This window comes from Equus przewalskii, chromosome 13 (assembly GCF_037783145.1).
Source record: "Equus przewalskii isolate Varuska chromosome 13, EquPr2, whole genome shotgun sequence".
Lineage (NCBI taxonomy): Eukaryota > Metazoa > Chordata > Mammalia > Perissodactyla > Equidae > Equus > Equus przewalskii.
In genome coordinates this window covers 83,179,860-83,200,290 of record NC_091843.1, presented here as the reverse complement: position 1 = coordinate 83,200,290, position 20,431 = coordinate 83,179,860, and the positions used below count along the sequence as shown (strand labels likewise).

The 20,431-nt window shown below is 36.6% G+C and overlaps 1 protein-coding gene and 1 long non-coding RNA gene across 8 annotated transcripts in view; one reads left to right on the top strand and one right to left on the bottom strand.

Moving 5' to 3' along the window:
- ATG10 (autophagy related 10) overlaps nucleotides 1-20,431 on the top strand; it is a 209,423-nt gene that overhangs the window by 86,079 nt on the left and 102,913 nt on the right. The gene's annotated exons all lie outside the window — the stretch shown is intronic.
- LOC103557908 (uncharacterized) lies at nucleotides 10-19,466 on the bottom strand. Its single transcript, XR_546583.2, has 5 exons — nucleotides 19,345-19,466; nucleotides 11,831-12,005; nucleotides 10,943-11,186; nucleotides 2,151-2,264; nucleotides 10-967 (listed from the first exon to the last, which is right to left on the bottom strand). It is a non-coding gene; the product is annotated as an uncharacterized lncRNA (long non-coding RNA).

The following is a 20,431-nucleotide window of genomic DNA, read 5'->3' as shown; positions in this document are numbered from 1 at the left end:
CTAGAAACATGAATCATTTTCTTCATTTAATTTTAAAATACATTTCCAGTCATTTCCATTATATTAGCTTCATCTTAGTAATTGAAGATGTCAGGCTGATAGGATGCAAAATAGTGGGCATATTTCTACTCTAGCAGAATTTTTTTTTTGACCATACTATCATTCATATTACTCACAAAACTAAAGCAATCTTGTAAAATTGGAGTGTTGTTTACCATACTCCATTCACAGTGGTGTGGGCCTGGGAAAGAATTGATGTATGGAGCTAGAGAACTAGAAAGAAGAGAATGGACAACTTAAAACTGGTTTAACAACAACAAAAAGCAATAAAGATACTATACGGAAAAGGATGAATTGTTGTTCTAAGGAAATCTTGTTTCGCACTGTGACGTTTAGTCTGGATTTTGCTATAGTCTTGATTGTCTCATTCAAAACAGTCAAGAAAGTTATCTTTCAGTTCAGGTTCTCAAAAGCTAAGGCCAGGTAAAGGTGTTGAATACTTTTAATTTAGATTAATCAATTTTGAGACACAAGAATAAATCATGTCTTTCCTTAAGTTTAGTATTTTAATATCTAAAGAAATAGATATATGGTAATAGTGAACTTATTTTTTTTAATTGAGCACAGCTTTTTCTTTTTAATTATTTCCTAATGTTAGTTTTAATGAACTCTGTGTGAATAAAGGGATCATTGTTTCTAGACTTCCACACTTGATTTGACCTAAAGACAAAGCCTTTAGCTAATGGGACCGTGAACATTTTTCAGGTCATTTAGAATTGAATAAGATTTATGGAAACAGTCCTGGTGAACTGTATGAACAATATGAGCTCACAAGTACTGAGCAGATAGTTCTCCTTCAGAAAGTCCCCCCAGCAAGTCAGCTTGACCAAACTGCACGGACCTTTGTGCGGCTCACCCACAACACGTAGATTGTCGCCAGCATTGAAGTCAAGTAGAACAATGAACCCTAAGAAGAGCAATAAGACAGCATTACATATTTAATTTAATTTAATTTAATTTAATTTGGATTTAAGTAGAAACTTGAACTGACGTCAACTATGAACCAAAAACTAGACAAAACCCTGCTCACTGGTAGGTCTTCTTTCCCTCACCAAAAGAAGAAAAAGCTCTTAGAGTGGTTCAAACTGCAGCCTCACCTAGATTTATATTTTCTCAGATTACTCATTGGAAAAAAAAAAAAAACCTAGAAAAATCTAAATATTTGTCAGCCAAACCTGAATAAGTTATTTAAGAAGGAAAAAAAACCTTTAGCTCCCCAAAGAAAAGAATGGAGGCAGTTTGTCTTCTGTTTCATGGTAGTTTAATAAATTTAAAAAGTACATTGATTGATAAAATATTTCATAATTAATTTTAAAGAAATGATTATTTATATATTGAATAATTTTAGTTGAGCTGTAACTTATTTAAAGGATATTGGTATAATTATTAATTGATAAAGTGTTATAATTTACGTTGTATGTTTATTTTTAATCAGAAATAATAAATCTGTATTTAAATTTATTTCTGTATATTCTTTGTTATAAATGGAATGACATTTATAGATACAGAGGACCCTTAATTACAGTGACTGAACCTACATCAGATTAACAATGACAATGTAGTCAATATCCAAATGTTTTGCATTGTGTATATTAGACATGCCTCTTGTTCAGAAAATAGTGATGGAGCTCTTTTAAAGTCAATAACAGTAATCATAAACAAGATAATCCCATCAGCACAAGGCAGTCTTACTCTGCATATATTAATTTAGCACAGTATTGCACTTAATAAATTATCATTAATCATAAATACATTTTCACATGTGCATATTTAAGTTCTTTAACATTTGCTCTCTTGGTTTTTCGGTGGGGCCAGGGTACAAGACACTCATTTCAAATCTGGGAAGCAGCGTAATCAGTCTTTTGAAGCCCGCTGCAATCAATATCCATGCAAATGGGGTGGTTATGGAATTTACATTGCTTTGTCAATCAATCACTAGTCAATCCCCACCCTACACTCAATGTACTAATAGATCTTTTCTTTTTAAAGAGACAATGACTTCCTTTTTTCTAAATATTTGTTATATAAACAAGTGCTGTTGCTTTGACCGCCCCCTCTCCCCCAACCCCTCTCCCTGCACATGTACCCACCTGCTGTGTGTCAGCCCATGCTGCCAGTCTCTTTCTAGGCGGCAGCAGTCAGGGACTAGGGCTTCCTGAGCGCCACCCATGGGCCTCCTCTGGCTCTGTCCTTGGCCCTGTGTTCTTGAAAGAAGAAACAGATCTTTGGGACTCAGAACTGGTTGGACCAGCATCCCTAAAGTGTTGACTGGGCGCTGCCTGCCCCCTGGAGGGAGGTCTTCAGTGGGTCTCTGCAGGGTCTGTCTTTTGCCTGGATCATGTTAAGTTCTTACCAAGGACTTGATGGGGACACAGAACACTTGCTAACCAAATAAGCAGAAAATAGAAGCTGAGAAGGATCATTAATTAGGTTGGAGACCAAAACTGGAGTTTAAAGTTTCCTGTAAGTTTCCTTAAACAGGTGTTCCTTAAAGTGAATACTCAGTACACAAGTCTTGTTTTCATATTATTCAGAAGCCAACATATTCTTTTAATGGAAGGCAGGCACTAGTGAAATAGGATTCTGTGGACATGTAGTGACTTCACACACTTAGCAATCTTTCTGATACATGAAGTTCTGTGCCTTATGAATTTTGTTATTGATCAATTTTCTACAGGAAGTATTGGTCAAGTGATTGACCCAAATTTTACTCATACAGCTATAAGACAGATATATCTTAAGATTTGTGGCACGTGAAATGTGTAGCTTCAGTCCTATTTTGTGGTAGATTTTTATTTTCCTTTGGTGTTTGAATTACATAAGTTTCTTCGGAAAATACTAAGATGTTGATGTGGTGTGTATTTTGGATTTGTATTGACAATTCTATAATTAAGATATCTAACATATTAAAGTTATAAGTTTTGTAATTTTAGACTATTGCACCCTGATTGCACTGTGAGTCTATAGGAAGCAGACTGAAGACACCCTGGTAGTTCTAGGCCTGTGCTCATTCTTTATTTTTTTTGAGGAAGATTAGCCCTGAGCTAACTACTGCCAGTCCTCCTCTTTTTGCTGAGGGAGCCTGGCCCTGAGCTAACATCTGCGCCCATCTTTCTCTACTTTATATGTGGGACACTTAACACAGCATGGCGTGCCAAGCGGTGCCATGTCCACACCCGGGATCGGAACTGGTGAACTCTGGGCCGCCAAGAAGCAGAACGTGCAAACTTAACCACTGTGCCACCAGGCCGGCCCCCCCCCCCCCCCCGTGCTCATTCTTGCTGACACAGATAATATACGAAGTTAGACACAAAAGTTATTGGCTGCCAACTCCATTACAAACAGAAGGAGAAAATCTATTGCTTGCCAAATTAGAAAAATTTCATATAAAAAAGAAGCTTTGTTTTCAAGATTCCAAATAGGTAAAACAAATATCAGTAAGAATGCAACATTAAACACTGTTAAATTGTGCTCCTTTAGAGACTTAAATGAAATTTTTGACACAAAATACAGGTTACACATAAGTTGGCCTCTATACATTCTCAAGGCATAGTTTTGATTATTTGTATATTTATATATTTTTTTTAGTTACTCACAGAGAACAATTCTGGAAGGCATTTTTGCTTCATCCTAGAGTTCTTATGGTGCAAGACATAAAAAGACTGGGTTTGGGGGAGGTCTTGGGGAGACCATCCTTCCCACCAGTGTGTTGCTGATGCCCTTACCTATGTGTAAGGGCATCAGCAGAAAGCTTGGCTCTGCTTTGTGGAAGCAGCTGTTGAATCCCAGCTGTTTGGGTCTCCTCTTTCTTGGCATCTAGGCCTTATTTCACACCCAGTGTGAGTACTTTTAGTTTGAGGAATCCTAACTTGATCCTCAGATGAAATCTGTATCTAATATGATATGCACTGTGTTGAACTAAATTGAACCTTGCTTTCTAAAGATCACAACTTATTTTGCAGAGGAAAGATTAAATTAAAACAGAGGGATTGGTTGCCTTTGCTTTTCTTCTTTCTTCCCAACTCCTCCCCAGGACAAAAAGGACCAACTTCTCCCACCACTTGCTATTTCTAAAACTTTGTGCAAATAACTCATCTAGGCCTCATGTTCCTTATCTGCAGACAAGGATAATAATACCTATTATGTAAGGATTATGGCAATTAAGTTAAATTCAATAAACATCTTCTGAGCTCTTTCTGTACTCTTGGTCTAGTAAAATGTAAAATAATTTCTTTGTAAAGCTTTTACCACAGGACCTGGTATGTAGAGATCAACAATTGTGATTTCCCTTTGCATTCTAAGATGAGGTCCTGCTATCACAGGGACCCCACTGAGCCCACAGTCCCAGCACTCCCTCCATGGATGTCTCAGGTTGGCTGCTCCACGTTGTGTTTGTGGGATTGGGATTCATTCTTGCGGTAAACCTGCCTGCCCCTTTCTCTTCTTTCTCTACGACATTTGTGAGGCTTGCTAATAGGTCCATTGCTCAGCTTCCCTCCCTGGTCCTGCTTCCCACTTGTCTCCCTCTCCCACAAAAGACGTATGTCTCCTTCTGAAATTCATTCTAAATCACAGTGTGTGTACGTATGCCTGGGGTGGGGGGGGCTTCAGTAGCTCTCCCATTGCTTCTGCCTACAGATTTTTTTGTTTTTGTTTTGTTAAAGCTCAGTGAGTGTTCACAAATCAACCACACTCATGGCTCCATGCCCAGGTGAAGAAACAGAACATCACCAGAAGCCCAGGACCCCTCTTGACACTTTCAGTCACTACTTGCTCCCCAACATTTCCCAGTAATCTGACTTCTCACACTTGGATTCATTTGGCCTCTTTATGCTTAACCTTGTGTCAATGTATTATACACTACAGATTCTTTTGTGTCTGTCTCCTTTTGTTCAATCATGTTGGTAAAATTCATCCACGTTGCATGTAGTTAGTTGTTTGTTCATTCTACTTGTTGTGTGCACTTCCCTCTTGTGAATATACCACATTTGTATGTATATATATTCTGAATTTGGGTTCTTTTTATTTTTTGGCTATTACAAAGAGTGCTGCTATGAACATTCTTATGTATCTTTTTTGGTGAACGTCTGGACATATTTCTTTTGCGTTAAACCTGGGAATGGAATCGATCAGCCATAGGCTATGTATGTGTTCATGTTTAGTAGATTCTACCAAACAGTCTTCCTAGGTAATTGTAATAATTTACACTCCACTTACTGATAGTTTTGAAAGAGCCTATTTTCTGTCTACAAGATTAAGAAGATTAACTGTATATTGAAATTTTCTCCTCTCCTCTCTTCAAAATTAACTGTAAATTTTTAGTTAATGCTAAAATATTTTCTATCAGTTTTGGATCAAACTTTGTGCAATTACAGAATATTAATATAAAAAATTAAACATAGGTAATTAATTTTTGTGAATAATATTCAAGAAACTGATTTAACATTTGATTTAGCAGCCAAACTAGTAGTAATGTTAACTGACCAGATTCTATAGTAATTTTGGCTACTATATTGGGATTAGCTGAAGGCAATATATAGAATAGAGTTATAACAGTTTAAAACTAGTTTTTTCTTAATCAACATTATTTTATTAAATAAACTTTTAAGCACTGGTCTACCCTAAAATATACCTTTAGAGACCTGCTGGTCTAAAGGGTGGTATAAAGTTATATTCATTTAAGTGTATTTTTGTTTCAAAATGTCTAGTATTTACTGATGTTGTAGGTGTTTTGAAATAAACATAACATAGATGAATTGCTTTTGTTATCAGTTCATACCGCGTCACAGAGTCTACAAAGGACTGAGTTATGGTGAATACCTATTGATGTCCATGTTTAATGTCACACACTTGCTCATGATGACATTGACACAGCTGAAGCCTGATAAATGGCCTTCCTGATATTTTCTCTACAGAAAGTGTTTAGTAATTTCATTCAGAAATGAAATTTTCTCTGAAATTGTTCAGTAGTTTACTGCTCTGGTTTTGGCTAATAGGGTAAACCAGTTATCGTAAGGAATGCAAGAAGCATAACTGTTATTGGGTACTATTGTTTCCATTTTGCAACAAACCACATCATAAGTTTCCTGTGTTCATTCATCATTGGGTATATATGATGTTAAATGGAAATGAATCTCTCATTCTAAATATTTTTCTTCCATACTTCAAAATGTCTTTTTTAGATATTATTCAACTGCCAGCTAATTTACAGCTCTGAAACCTTGTTGTATCATTTTGGAGTAGAGCATTCAATAATTTAAAGTGAAATGAATCACTCTATGATGAAGACTTGCTGTTAAATCTTTTGGGATGTAAAGGTTTCTTTGCTACAGTCATCTATGTAATCGTACATTTCAGTGAGGATGCCCTCTGAACATTAGAGGACATATTCATGAACTGAAATTCCAAAAACAAATCTAATGATTTGACAGCCCTGCTCAAAAGACAGCAGCTCAGCATTTTAGAGGTTTCCATGTACTGGTTGATAGAGTCACTGTGAGCCTGGGAATATCCTTCTGTGCTCTGACCTTCTGCCTCCTCCTCTGTGCCTGGCTGCCATTGTCCTATGGCCCGAACAGGGAGGCAGCCGCTCGCCAGCCAGTCTCTCGTCTCAGCACTTCCAGGGCTGGGTAGAGTGGAACAGTGACAAATCCCAGCACGAGAATACACGCTGTAGTGGCTAAACCCTTGTTCTTGTTCACATGGAGATTTCTTAAAGAAAAATAATTTCCAAGCTCTGCAGAATGGATTAAAAATACTATTTTGATGTCCTCATAGCTGATTTCAACAAAATTCTTACTGCTTCAATGTTAAGAATGGAATAAATATTTTCATAAATTCTTTGGAAGAAACCATAAGCAGATCTAAATATACAATCTTTCCTATTTGGCTTCTTCTGACCAGACTAGTGCCTTTAATATTACTGCACTTCATTTTTATGGATAATCAAGAATGTGCGTGAAACCTTAATTTCCAGCACAGAAGGATAATTGCTCAGTGATCATTTACTTTCTTTAAAACATAACTGAATACAAAGTAAGACAGAAACTAACAAAGAGAGCTATTTTTAAACATGGCGTTGAAATGGTATATGAAATCAAGTGGCATGTGAAAAATGCACTCACCTTGGTATTTTTTTCCTGCCTTACAGCTGTAACTTAAAGTGGACCTACGATCTAGTTTACCTGTTCAGTCACGGAATGACAGGCAGCACCTTGCTGATCACTAGTAGTCTGAACTCTTCCTTGAGAGGTTGGGAAGTAGAACTGGCCACACTGTGAGTGATTTGCTCTGTAACAGTGCTAGCTCCAGCGTCCACGCCACTTAATTACGTGAATCCACTGCTCTTTCCATTGGCCGATGGTTTGCTATTGTTCTTTGCTTCAGTGACGGGGCAAAATCTCATTTAACGTGTTTTAGATTAAAGAAATTTTATAATACAGTTCAAAGCATAGAAAACATGAATTTATTAAAGAGGACTGATCTTTAGCAGTGATTCTCTGCTGGTGTTGGGTTAATCTTTCTGTGGTATCAGTTCTAAATCCTTCTTTTAAAAGTTGGCTGCCATAAGCCATAGCATAGCTGTTGTACACATATGTGCAAAAACAACTGAACTGAGGTGTGTTCCCTGACCCCAACCTGATTTTCTTACTACTCTTTTTTATGAGCAAGCACAAGACCATTTAAAGTAACAAAAGTGGAGGAAAATAGAGAAATAATGAAGGGCAATTTCAGCAGTAAGTGCACTGTGGTATACGGGGACCCTTCTCCAACTTCATGTGATAGCGTGCGGTGTAGAAAAGGTTCTTTCAGCAAGTGTTTAGGAAAATATGTTCCAAAAGATCTGCATAACATTAGTGTAACCAAGTGTTCCTCTCTGTGGCTTCCTGTTTTGGAATTAAATGCCTTCAGGGTACTCAGAATAACTCTGTTTAGAAACACAAGAAGAATTTAACCTCTTATGTTCCTAATCAGTTTTAAAAAACTATAGATCAGTTAGAAAACAAAAAGATCTCATCCTACTTTGTTTCTCAGTAGCTTCAGCTAAAATTTAAAATAGTTTATACATAAAGTAGGTGGTTTAATTAGAAAACAAAGGTATAAACAGGAATTCTGGCAGGAATTATCAGCAAACTTGTAAGATGGGTTTTGTCTCTTTATAAACAATATTTGTAGACCAGCCTTTTTTGCAGACAGGATTATTTCCAGATGAACTCAATGAAAAATTTCTACTCCGGTTATTTGCGGGAGGTACATACAGGGAGCAGATAAACTGAATCTGTTTACTTCCTTGTGGTGGTGTTGTTCAACATTCTTAAGTTGCTGCTGCAAAGCCAGCAGAGGGAGCACCAAACAATGTTTTTGTTTCTCTTAAAGCTTAATAATGTATTTAAAATTTTTTTCTCCATTTTCATTTAAAAAGATACCTTCAACTAATCACTTATTGTTTATACATTTTCACTATATAGTTTTGACTTTCCATATGCTTCTAATTCTGTTTTGAAATTAAAAGAGTTAAAGGGGACTCATTTATGCAATTCAGGTCTACATACGTCCATTAAATGCCTAACGTGTCTAAGACTCGGTAAGTGATGGAGAGTCAAAGGTGAATACTCCACAGTCTCTGTCCTTTGAGAATTTATATAATCTAGTTGAAGAGAGAGAATTATAAAAACCCTTCTATTTACAAGGTAGAGTGTGGGCCATTTACCTTGTTGAAGAATCAGTGGAAGTATTATTGAGAAGATGATATTTAATTGGACCTCGAAGGAGAGGTTTCCCAAAGTGGAAATTCTAGACTGGAGGGAACAGCATAAATGCAGGGTGTATTTGGGGAGAGGAAATTATAGGGTCGTGGCTTGATAGAACGTGGAAGATAGAGGGGATGCACTGGGAGGTGAGAGCAGAGAGCCAAGGTGGAGTCACATAACAGAGCACCTTGAAATCCATGCTGAGGAGTTTTGGTTTTGTTCTTTTGGCAAAGGAGAGCAAATTGCAGACCATATGATTTAAAGATTTCTACTAAAATTATGTTAGGTAATGTGTACAAGGTCTCAAAACAAAGTCAGAGCAAAGCTGGTCCTCAAATCCTAGGGTTTTTGAGTCCAAACCTGGTGTTCTTTTCATCATACTGTGCTGCTTTTGCATTAGATGATGTCAGTGTGGGTGGGGAGGATGGAATGTGTGTGAGAGACATTATGAAGGTATAAAAGGTGTGGACACAAAGGAGAGGAAGGAGTTAAAGACAACACCCAGGTTTTTGGGAAGCTGAATGTTTTACCATTGCTCCCATTGGAGATGCAAGGGGAGATGCATGTTGGCAAGTAGGATGTTGGATGGGTAGGGTGGGAGGTTGGGGAGATGATTCAACCTTGGCATGTCAAATTTCAGATGCTGGAGGGCATCCTTGTAGAGATGTCTAGCACATATTTCCAATTTTAGGTTTGGAGCTCAGCAGAGAAGCCAGGGCTAGAGTTTGGGGAGTGGATGAGATAATTTAGGGAAATTAGACTGAGCAGAGGAGTGAAGTGAGAACCAAAGCTCGGGGGATGCCTATGTGTGGGAGGGTAAGGGAAGGAAGAAGCGTGGGAAGGAGCCTGCACACTGACAGAGATGAGAGCAGTCAGGAGAACGCCCATTCATCACTCGACAATGTTTGCATTGCTGCTGTGTGCAAGGCACTGAAGCCTCTCCCAGAGTGTAAAGGAGGGTACCTTAGCAGAGTCAACTGCTGCAGGGGACAGTTTAGGATGGGGATTGAGAGGAGGTCATTGGGTTTGTTTACTCAGGAGATCAGACTTCCTAAATATGCACAAAACTTTAGTTGTGTACAAAAATACAAAGTAGACTTCCACCTCACAGCTCTGTTTTCGAGAAGTTAAAAGATCCCAGAGGACCACCCCTTGGCTCAAAATCTATGAACTGTAACTTTGATATCCAGGTGAGTTGTTTGTAGGTCAAACTCACTTCTGTATTTTCCAAAAGATGTACAATGCCCTTGTAACCTTGGTTATTTATCTTCATTTTATGACTACTTTCTATTTGATTTTTTACAGCAGAGGAAAAAAATCCCTATTACCTTTGTATAATAAGTTCATTATAAAAAATTAAAATACAGAGAAGAAATTTAAAAGTCACCCCTCAAATAACCACCGTAATGTGTTAGATAACCAGAAATCCAACTTCCTTCCATTGTTGCTTTCTCTTCCCTCCCTTCTTTCCTTCCTTTGGATCTGTTGATCTTACTATGCCTATTATTTTAAATAAAAAGGATCACATTTATTTTTACTTAAATCTATAAAAAGGAAAAGAAACTAAATGTGCCTAAAAGAACTGTGGAACTTCCAAATAAGTACTTCTTCACTACAAGAGGTAGTACAGTCGTATGCTTCTCAATGACATTTTGGTCAATGACTGCACATACTGTGGTAGTCCCATAATATTAGTACTATAGAGCCTGGGTGAATAGTGGGCAATACCATGTAGGTTTGTGTCCGCACACTCTGTGATGTTTGCACAAAGATGAAATCGCCTAATAGTGCATTTCTCAGAACTCGTCCCCATCGTTAAGTGATGCGTGACTGTATATATTTTGGAAAATCCATCTAAGGTTAAGAAAGGAGATTATTAAAAACATAACGTAGTTAGTGTTAGGGTTTTAAAGCAAACGTTTCTGTTTAGACCATGTACATTGCTCTGCTTTGAAAAATGCACTTATATACCCTATCTTCCTGTCCTCTCCCTATTTTTGTTTATTACAACATTATTTTTACTTATTTGAGCTTTATAACATTTACATTCTGTTTTGTAATTAAGGCCTATAATTGTTTAATTCTAGTTCTGTATTTAACTGGAATATAATGAACTGGAATTCGATACTCACCATGATGTTTTTTACCTTGACTTTTCCATCCTTGAATTTTGATTCATATTTTAGTGGTCTAGTTTCCATCATTAAGTAGAATTCTTGAGAAAGGTCTCATGGGTGGCTGTTTCTTGCTGAGAATGTCTTTTGTTCTGTTTGTCCTCTGCAGACATCTTGGTTAGGCAGACTGCTCTTGGGTGCTGGTTTCTTTCTTCTGGAACTCTGCAAACACTGGTCAGTTGTCCTCTGGTGTGGAAAGTTGCTGTGGAGAAATCTGAGACTGGCTTAATTGTTCTCAGTTTTGTGTGTGATTTTCTTTTTTCTTTCCTTTTCAAAAATTTTTGTTTTTTGGTACCATCTATTCACCTTTAATGTTATAAGTATGTGGAAAATGAATTAAATTGAAACTTTATTTGACAGTATGCCCCAGACTAAAATCCCCAGTGGACTGAATAATTGCATTTTTTAAATGAGCCCATGCAACTAGTAGATGAAAACACTGGTGACTCTCTAATTCTTTTTAAAAAATGGCCTCAAGATAGAATCAGTGAAGAAATGCTCTATAGGTTTTTCTTTATCAAAAAGGAAAAAAAAAAACAAAAACCAGAAAACAAAAACCAACAACGAAACATGAATAACGTTAAGGGAAAAATCTCAACAGTTAAAAGATTCGCAAAAAAATGATAGATGATAGATATTTGCTATGTGTGTATGTGTGTTTTATTCATGATAAAACCAACACTACAAAAGAAAACTGGGTAAAAGGCACACAGAGGCATTTCACAAGCAGAAGAATTCAAGTGAAGAGAAAATCCTAATCATTTAATGTAGGTGTAAAGGTAAATTTTTAAGAGATCAGAAAGAAACTTTCCTGTTTTCAACACAGGATCTCTCCTGTGTGGTTACCTATATTGGATGAAATAAACTGAGCATCCCTTCAAGCTGTGAAATTCCGTGATTCTGAGATGTGTGTGTCTTCTCTTTGCTATGAGATTGTTTTTTCTGTGAGAAGTCCAAGAAAGATCTTATGCATCTTTGTGCTCTTCATGGTGCATAGCCCAGAACTTTGCATGTACTGGTCCTGAAATAAATATTTATTGAATAACAATTGTATTACATTTTTGAAAATTAATGTTTGTTAACCATTATTTAATAAAATATATTTGACAGAGTTTAGAGTCTTTTATATAGATAATTTAATGAAGATAGATTCTTTTTAGATTTTTAAATTTGTGATGATTAGTCTCACACTGAGAATTGTGGTTAAAGTACTTTGTTACTGGAATTGAAAGATTTATTGTTTTATATGGTAATTGTATACTTAAGTCTCATTTTGCCAAATTTGATCTTTGGTCATTTTACTAAATGGTCATACACAGAATTGTATTTTTAGGCCGTGATTCCTATGAGATACAAAGAATTTTGTTTACTATGTACATGGTTTATTGGACGTTTATGCTGTAATTATCTAAAAAAACCTTTAAAAGTGATTTTCATGTGAAATGACAAAATTGTGGTATGAAAATGCACATTACATATATGCTTAAATGTTAGTGATAATTGATAATTTTTGATATGTTGATTTAAATAGGGAAAGTGAAGGTTTTCTTAAATGAAGGGCCGTAGTCAGAGTGATAGCATGATTTTATAAGCTATTTAACAGCAAACTTTCTTTAAAGAACCATGTTCTATAGGTGGTTATTGATATTAAAATTGGTATCAGCCTTGGGATATCAAATGTGTTTATTTTTAACTTTTATGCAGATATGGTTATTAAAATGTACATTTCAAGTACATTTTGAGTGTCTTTCAAAATAGTTTTGAATGATTTCCATTTGAGAAGTAAGGAGCTAGGTTTGTTAGTTATTAATCCAAATATAGTAATATAGCTTATTTTATTGATCTTTCTATGATTTTTAAAATTAGGAGTGAGAAAAGTCACAGACGCAATTTATTGACATATTGCAATCCATATGTGTGATTTTCTGATAAGGAAGGTATAGCATATACCATCCCTCCAGAATGTTTAGCACCAGATTTATGATTTTTCTAATTTGGTTTGTAGCTTGCCAAAGAGCATGGGAGTGCATATTTGATCAGAAGCATATTTTGCCTTGAATCAGATGAAGAATACTTAATGAGTCAATGCCAAGAAGCAATGCAGAGAAGATGCAGACTAGCAAACTAAAAAGGCTCATTTTAAAATGCCTTAATGTGAAATATAATAGAGATAAAGTAATACTACATAAAAAGTCAAATTTTTCCGTTTTTCATACCCATCCCCTTAGTAGAATTCTCTACCACAACTATTGAGAATGGTATTTTATATTTGTGTGATGCATTTTGCATTTTCAGTGGAAATAAGTAAAGACTTATTTCAAGTGTGTTGTACTCAGTTTCTCTTGGGAGCTGAGAAAGACACTAGTTGTACCTTAGAGGTGCCAGTAGCTCTGTTCTCTCCAGCAGGCCTCGCTCTAAGAATGAGTGCTAGAAATTACCAATTAAAATTAATTTTTTTCTTTTTGCTTGTTTGATAGGAAAAAAATTCTCTCTTTGTTTTGGCTTATATTTCTTGTCTTATCAGTGAAGTTAGAAAATTTCCCTGTTTATTTAGCCGTTTGTATTTCTTCCTTTATAAACTGCTTATCCCACGTCTTTGTCCATTTTTATGTTAAGGTGTTCACTTCTCACTGGTTTATGAGAGTCTTTATTTAAGAACGGTAGCACTTTGCTGCGTATGTTACAAATATTTTGCCTAGTTTTTTGTATTATAACATTGTTTGCGGTGTTTTTTGACGTACATAATTTAAAAAATAATTATAGTCAAATCTAGTAATCTTTTGATCTATGATTTCTTTCTTTGCTAAGACTTGAAAGACCTACACCAACCCTACGTTATATAAAATTTTTTTCTTTTGAGACTGTGATGTAGGGGGGAATAATCAGGCAAAACCTTTATATTGCTCAGCTTAAATACGTGAGAAGGAATTACTTCTGTTGGACTGTGTGATTTTTATTTATAATGACTCATTTGCAAATATTCCATATATGTGATTGGCTGTTTAACCTCTGGCTGGGGACAGCTCTTCCTGAGTGAAGTGTCCTCCAACGTTCTGCTTTCCTCTTTGCTCCTTCTTCTCCATTGTGCAAGAAGTGGAGAAAGGAGACTAAAGGATGAGACATGTTTCCAGTGGCACTCTCTTCTCTTCTTCTCTACCCTGAAGAACACTTTCACATGCAGAAATTACACTTGCATAATTATTTGGTTTCCAGGCCTGCTCACAATAGCAATAATATAGCAATAGCAATAATAGTTTTTTTTCCTATTGTTCCTCGTATAAAATTTAAGCCATGTTTTGAGTTGATGGAGTTTTTAAGGGTAGCCTGGGAACCTGAACAAAATGTTTTTAAGTTCAAAACAGGTTACAAATAAACTGTAGAAGCATAGCCCATTTGTGGGTTGAGGCCTGCTGGCAAGTCATCCCGAGGAGCCGTGTCGAGGCCCCCGGACTAGGGATGGTCTAGTAGGTGTGGGATGACTCTAACGAGTCCTCGGCAACCCTGCACCAAAGGTTTATGGTGAGACTTGTTTTCTAAGTTCTATGAAGTGAGAGGCAGTCTCACTGGTGCATAGGTATGTCTTCTTTTCAGGATTTAGAGTAGCATTACCCAATAGAATTTTCTGTGACGCTGTAGAACATGTACTATGACTGTTCACTTACTGATGGAAGAAATATTCTATATCTTTGCCATCCAGTATAGCTGCCACTAGCCACATGTGGTTATTGAACCCTTGAAATGTGGCTAGTATGGCTGAGAAACTGAATTGTTAATGTTACTTAATTTTAATTAATTTAAATAGCCACATGTGGCTAGTGGCTATTATATTGAAAAGTATAGGTCTAGAGGTTTGTGTTGAGTGGAGTAAAGTCATCAATTTCACAACAAACCACAGAATTAAAAGGGTAAGTTAATGCCTATTATAGGCTTTCTCCCGTATTATCTGATAAAAAATGTCATAGAATGTGTAGATCTTAGTTGGATCTTGTTTACAAGAAACCAGCTATGAAAAGTTTAAAAGACAATTTGAGACAATCAGGGAAATTTGAACATGAATTGGGCACTAGGTGATTTTATGGAATTAGTGTTAATTTTGTTAGGTGTCATAATAGCAATGAGTTTATATTATTAAAATACAGCAGTGAAGATTTCAGATGAAATAATATGATAACCTGGGGTTTATTTTCAGGAAAAAGTATTGGCAAAGGAGTGGAGGAGACAAGATTGGCCAATGTTTGCAGTTCCTGAGCTGGCTGAAGGGCATATGGGGTTCATTATACTGGTTTTATACTTTTGTATGAGTTGGAAAGTTTTCATAATAAACAGTATTGTGTTGAGAGTGCTCCTTGTATGTCATAGGCCAGCCTTTTGTCCAGGTTGATTTACTCAGCCATTAAATGGCAACATTAGGATTCAGAGCTGCCATTTGTCTTTAAGTTCTATTGATTTTCTATGACATCACACTGTATCATATTTTAGACACATGGTTCTGCATCCCACCTACTCCATGACCCTTGACAAGTTATTATGCACATTTCCCTCTTGTGTGGGTAAGACCAAATTTGGTGGCAGAGCTGCCGGCATAGATCAGCAGAAGGTAGAGTCTCTCATGGCAAGTTGGATCAGGTTGGGATATTATAGGATGCAAAATTGAGGGCTGAACACAGACAGAGGCTTGGGTGGGAAACCAGAGGAGCAGTAGTAGGTTCGAGAGGAGAAGACGCAGCAAAGTCAAACTCCCAGGAGATCTGGAATGGGTACAAGATGGGACCAGGGAAAAATGCTGAGAGCATAGTTTGCGTAGAAAGTAAGGGTGCTGACTGCTAGTTCTTACTGGGAGGCAGCTGCATATGGCAAGGACAGGTTAGCTGACGTGGCATATAGCCAGATTGCCATTTCTCATTGTGAAATGTCTGTTCCACTATACCTCATAGTTTCTATTTATTTCATCTAAAATAATTGTAATAATATAGAATTTTTATCTAAAGGGGCTAAGTTAATCTAATCCAACCCATTTATTTTTGTGTTATCAAATTTATATTGCATTTCCAAAGGGTAGTTGGCATTGAATTATGTGCCATAAGGATTATAAAATTTCAGTTATGTATGCTCTCAAAAAGATTTTGAGATTAATATAATAGTTATGATTATTCAAGTAATGCAAATATTTGGTTAAATTGATTGTTGGTTAAAGTAGAGAAGGATAAGCCATTAATGCTAGGAATAAACTAATGAGTGGAATATCTGTTATACCATTGCCTCAGTAGGACCTAACTATTTAAAAGCAAAGCAAAATAAGACATTATTGAACAGCATCATATTGGCATTTTGATAAACTTTATAATCGTATTTATTTGCACCTTTCTTGGACCATTTGAATGTTTTTTTTTGAGTTCCACTTCTGAATTCTTTAGTTAAATCCAAGAAAGAGTATTAAGTTTCTCATCCTGTACCTAATTATTCTACAGTCAAAAGCAATAAGCTCCCAAAGTCAATTTCTAAGTTTAATAGCAGATATTTATATTTATTAGGTACCATTAAGTTAGGACTACTATACTCATTTCTTCATTCATTTATTATTTCATTATATTTATTCATTAATTTAACAAACTTACTATGTGTTCCCATTGAGAATAAAAGGATGAATAAGACATAGCCCCTCCCTCACGCTGTATGTTAGCTGTAATTGGTACTGAGTGTGCCACTTGTTAGAATGGTGGCATATGCAAAGGTCTGTGGGAACATTATGGAGAAAAGGATTTACTAGGAGATGAAGATGTTGGAGTAAACAGTTTTCATGGAGAAGAACCTCAAAGAATAAATTGGGGTTGATTATGTTTCCTATTATGTTAGTATCAGCAGCTGTGAGAACCACATTTAAAAAAAATCTATGGATGTCATCTGTCCTTAATTTAGAAGCTACTTCTGGTTCCATTTCTTCATTGTCTGCTTCAGATACTTTTTTGTTCTGAAACCTTTAATCTCTGTTCTGTTTGGTTTTATTCTTTGGATCCTGGTTGACGTGTGTTCCATTTTAGAAGACTGACTTGACTTTTAGCTATCTACTCTTGGTCTGACCTGGTATTCTCAAAGTACACTGCTTCTGATAACTGCGCCTCTCCTTGACCTATTGCAGCTTCAAGCAAGATGAGCTTCATTACACATGATCTGGCCAGGCCTCTAGAATCCTACTCCAGCCAGGACGCCAATGTTTTCCAGCCGATTCTACTTTTCTGAGATCGAGTATTAGACAAGGAAGGTCTGAGAGAATGCAGGTGTGATATGGCTAGGGATCAGGGCACAGGGGAGGGGCATATAGTAAGTTTGGAAAGACAAGGAAGGGCTGGACTGTGAGAACCCTGAAAACTGTGCATTCGGGGCTTTATTCTTCATGCCAAATGGGACCCATAAATGGTTTTCAGGAGGATTGTGACACCATCACATCTATACTGTAGAAAGGGCCATAAAGAAGAGAGATTTCAGTCAGGGAGACCAGTTAAAGGAAAGAGATGATGAAACCCTGAATTGAGCAGGACAGTAATGCTGAAGAGAAATAAATCAGAAAAATTTAAGAAATGAAACTAATAAGATTTGAGAACTAGTTGAAAACTGAGCATGAGAGAAAGAAAAATATTGAAGATCTTTTCAAGTTTTCTGGTTTGGGTGATTGGACGGGTTATTATTTCCTTTGTCATTACATTTGTAATTAATGTAAAAAATTAATTACACGTGTAATTCTTTATTTAATGGCTGTCTTCTCCATTGGATGAATTCCATGAGGGCAAGGACTTTGTCTTTCTTGCTTATATGTATATTCCCTAACACCTGGCACAGTGCCTGGCTATACTAATGTACTCAATTAATAGTTATTGACCAACTGACTAGTTTCATGCATTCAATAAATTTTTATTGTATACAAGACAGTGTTCTAAATGAATTTTAATACCTTAAACTAACACATAAAATACATGAGGGTGAGCAGATTCGGTGAAATATAATGGATTGTATTTTGGACACATTGAATTGAGATGCTGTGGGACAGCCAGTTGGAGATGTGAATCTATCTAACTTCAATAGAGTGATCTTGGTCGGAGATTCAGACTCGTATCTAAGCATGTGAAGCATGTGAAACCTGAAGCCATGCTTAATTAGTAGAAGACTGAGTAAAGTGAGGCATAATAATGGTTGAAGACAGGATTCTGGGGAATATAAATATTTAAGAGGTAGGTACAGAAAGAAGAGTTAACTAAAGCAGCTAAGACATCTAGAGTTTTAGGAGAAAAGTGCGGGAATAGTGTTGTCATCAAAGGGAAATGAAGAGAGGGTTTCAGGGAGAAGGCTATGTTGGGATACAGTATTTGTGAAATTGGAATCCCTTGAAGAGTTCTAGGAAGGCCAGAGATTCTGAAAGTATTCTCTCCTTTGTTTGGCCTCACAATTTGTGTCTGAACTCTTTAATTTGATGGTCGAATTACTTACTCTAAACTGGGGAGACTTTCTACTACCTTATACCTATGAAATCCAGATAAAATTCCTTCAGTGCTGGTATTATTCAGTTAATAAAGCCTTTAAATTGTTGCCTATGAACTGCAAGAGGAAAAGACTAGAATTTGGAGAGAAGTTTCTACTTTTAGATGAAGTATATGTCCTAAACTAATTTTTTCTTCCAATTTCCATGGTCCATTGCTCCTTTCACTTGAATAAATTTTGGTTTTCAATTGTGATAACACTTTTAACGCAATTAAGACAAATGAATTTCCAGCCATTATAAATGATTGTTAATGCATAAGGGTATTATTATAGCATCTGTGCATATGCTAGTGTGTGTGGTAGAATGGGGAAACTCTAATTCTTTGATTTGTAAGACTTTTTTGAGTTACTATGAATTTCTTGAAATAACAATAAAGATCACAATTTTGCTTTTAGTCCCCTGATTTTCTTCAGAAAAGCAAATTATTTTAGCAATAAGCTGGGTTCCTTAACTTTCGGCTAGTCAGAGAGAACTAAAAGATAGACTATAGAAAAAAGGAAGAAAAAACTTTCTTTGGAAATAGAAACTTGAAGAATTATTTGGCTGCAGCAGTCCCTGCTTATTATATTATGTGTGTGTACCTATGAAGATCTGTTTTGTAGCTCTGAATTTATAAATTGGATGGGCTACTACTCATTTAGTATGACAGATTTCTTTGTAAATATACCCCATCAATATTATACTGTGCTCCCACTAGATAATCAGTAAATTTGGGTTGGCAAGATTAGAAATTACCTAATGTTTCAAAAATGCTTGACTCCTCGCAATTATATACAAAATCTAGAGCCTTCTGAGTCCCCATCAGTTGTTTTGTGTAGTAGAAACTAACCTGGGCCGTTGGTAGTAAGATTGAAACCACTGATGTGTTTTGGCCAGGTTCTGGGAAGGTCTTCACTCATGCCGTAGTCTGCCCAGGTACCACTAGCCCAGCAGGAAGTTTCAGAGCCTATGGGATATACGTGGGAAAAACGTCACACAATAGACGGGCTGAATATGTACTTAGGACCAGTAGGTAGGGAAAAACTGTAGAAAGAGCATTTGGGTTTTTTTTTTTTTTTAAAGATTTCATTTTTTTTTTTCCTTTTTCTCCCCAAAGCCCCCCGGTACATAGTTGTATATTCTTCGCTATGGGTCCTTCTAGCTGTGGCACGCGGGACGCTGCCTCAGCATGGCTTGACGAGCAGCGCCACGTCCGCGCCCAGGACTCGAACCAACGAAACACTGGGCCGCCTGCAGCGGAGCGCGCGAACCCAACCACTCGGCCACGGGGCCAGCCCCGCATTTGGGTTTTTATTTAGGCAGCTCTTACCTGGAATAGGATGGAGGTGACTTGATTAAGAAGAATTCATCTATTCACCTTTTCCTTGGATTTCTCGATAAAGAGGGATTGATTTGGGGGGATGGATGAAAGAGGAGATGAAAAAGAATCCCTGTTTTTACTTCTTTTTGTTTTGTTTTTATTAGCCCTATCCATTTCCTCTGACAAATCTCACTGTCTTAGTTGATTTTGTGCTCTGTTTTCCAGGCAACATTTTTATCTCCCATGGCTGAGCAGAAAACTAAGTACTTGGCCCCAAAGGAATGATTGTAACTCAGCTAAGATTAAGGGCAAGAAGCAATAAGGTGGTGTAGATGTCAAGTGGCCTGAACTAGGCTGGAGAGCAGACGTGTTATCTACCCATTTGGGTTTAAAAAGGGTTTAAAAATTTCTAATATTTCTGGCAGGAAGATCCATGTTTATTACCCTAAATTTATTTGAAACTCTTATGAAATGTGCCAGTAAGTCTTCAAAATATTTGTTAAGTGAGTGAAGTGATAAAATTGGATCAGCAAATTGGGGTTCAGTAACCTTAACACTAAGGTTATACTGTCCTAGAGCCTTTTTCTCTAAGAGGTCATGTCCCCAGTTCTTTAAC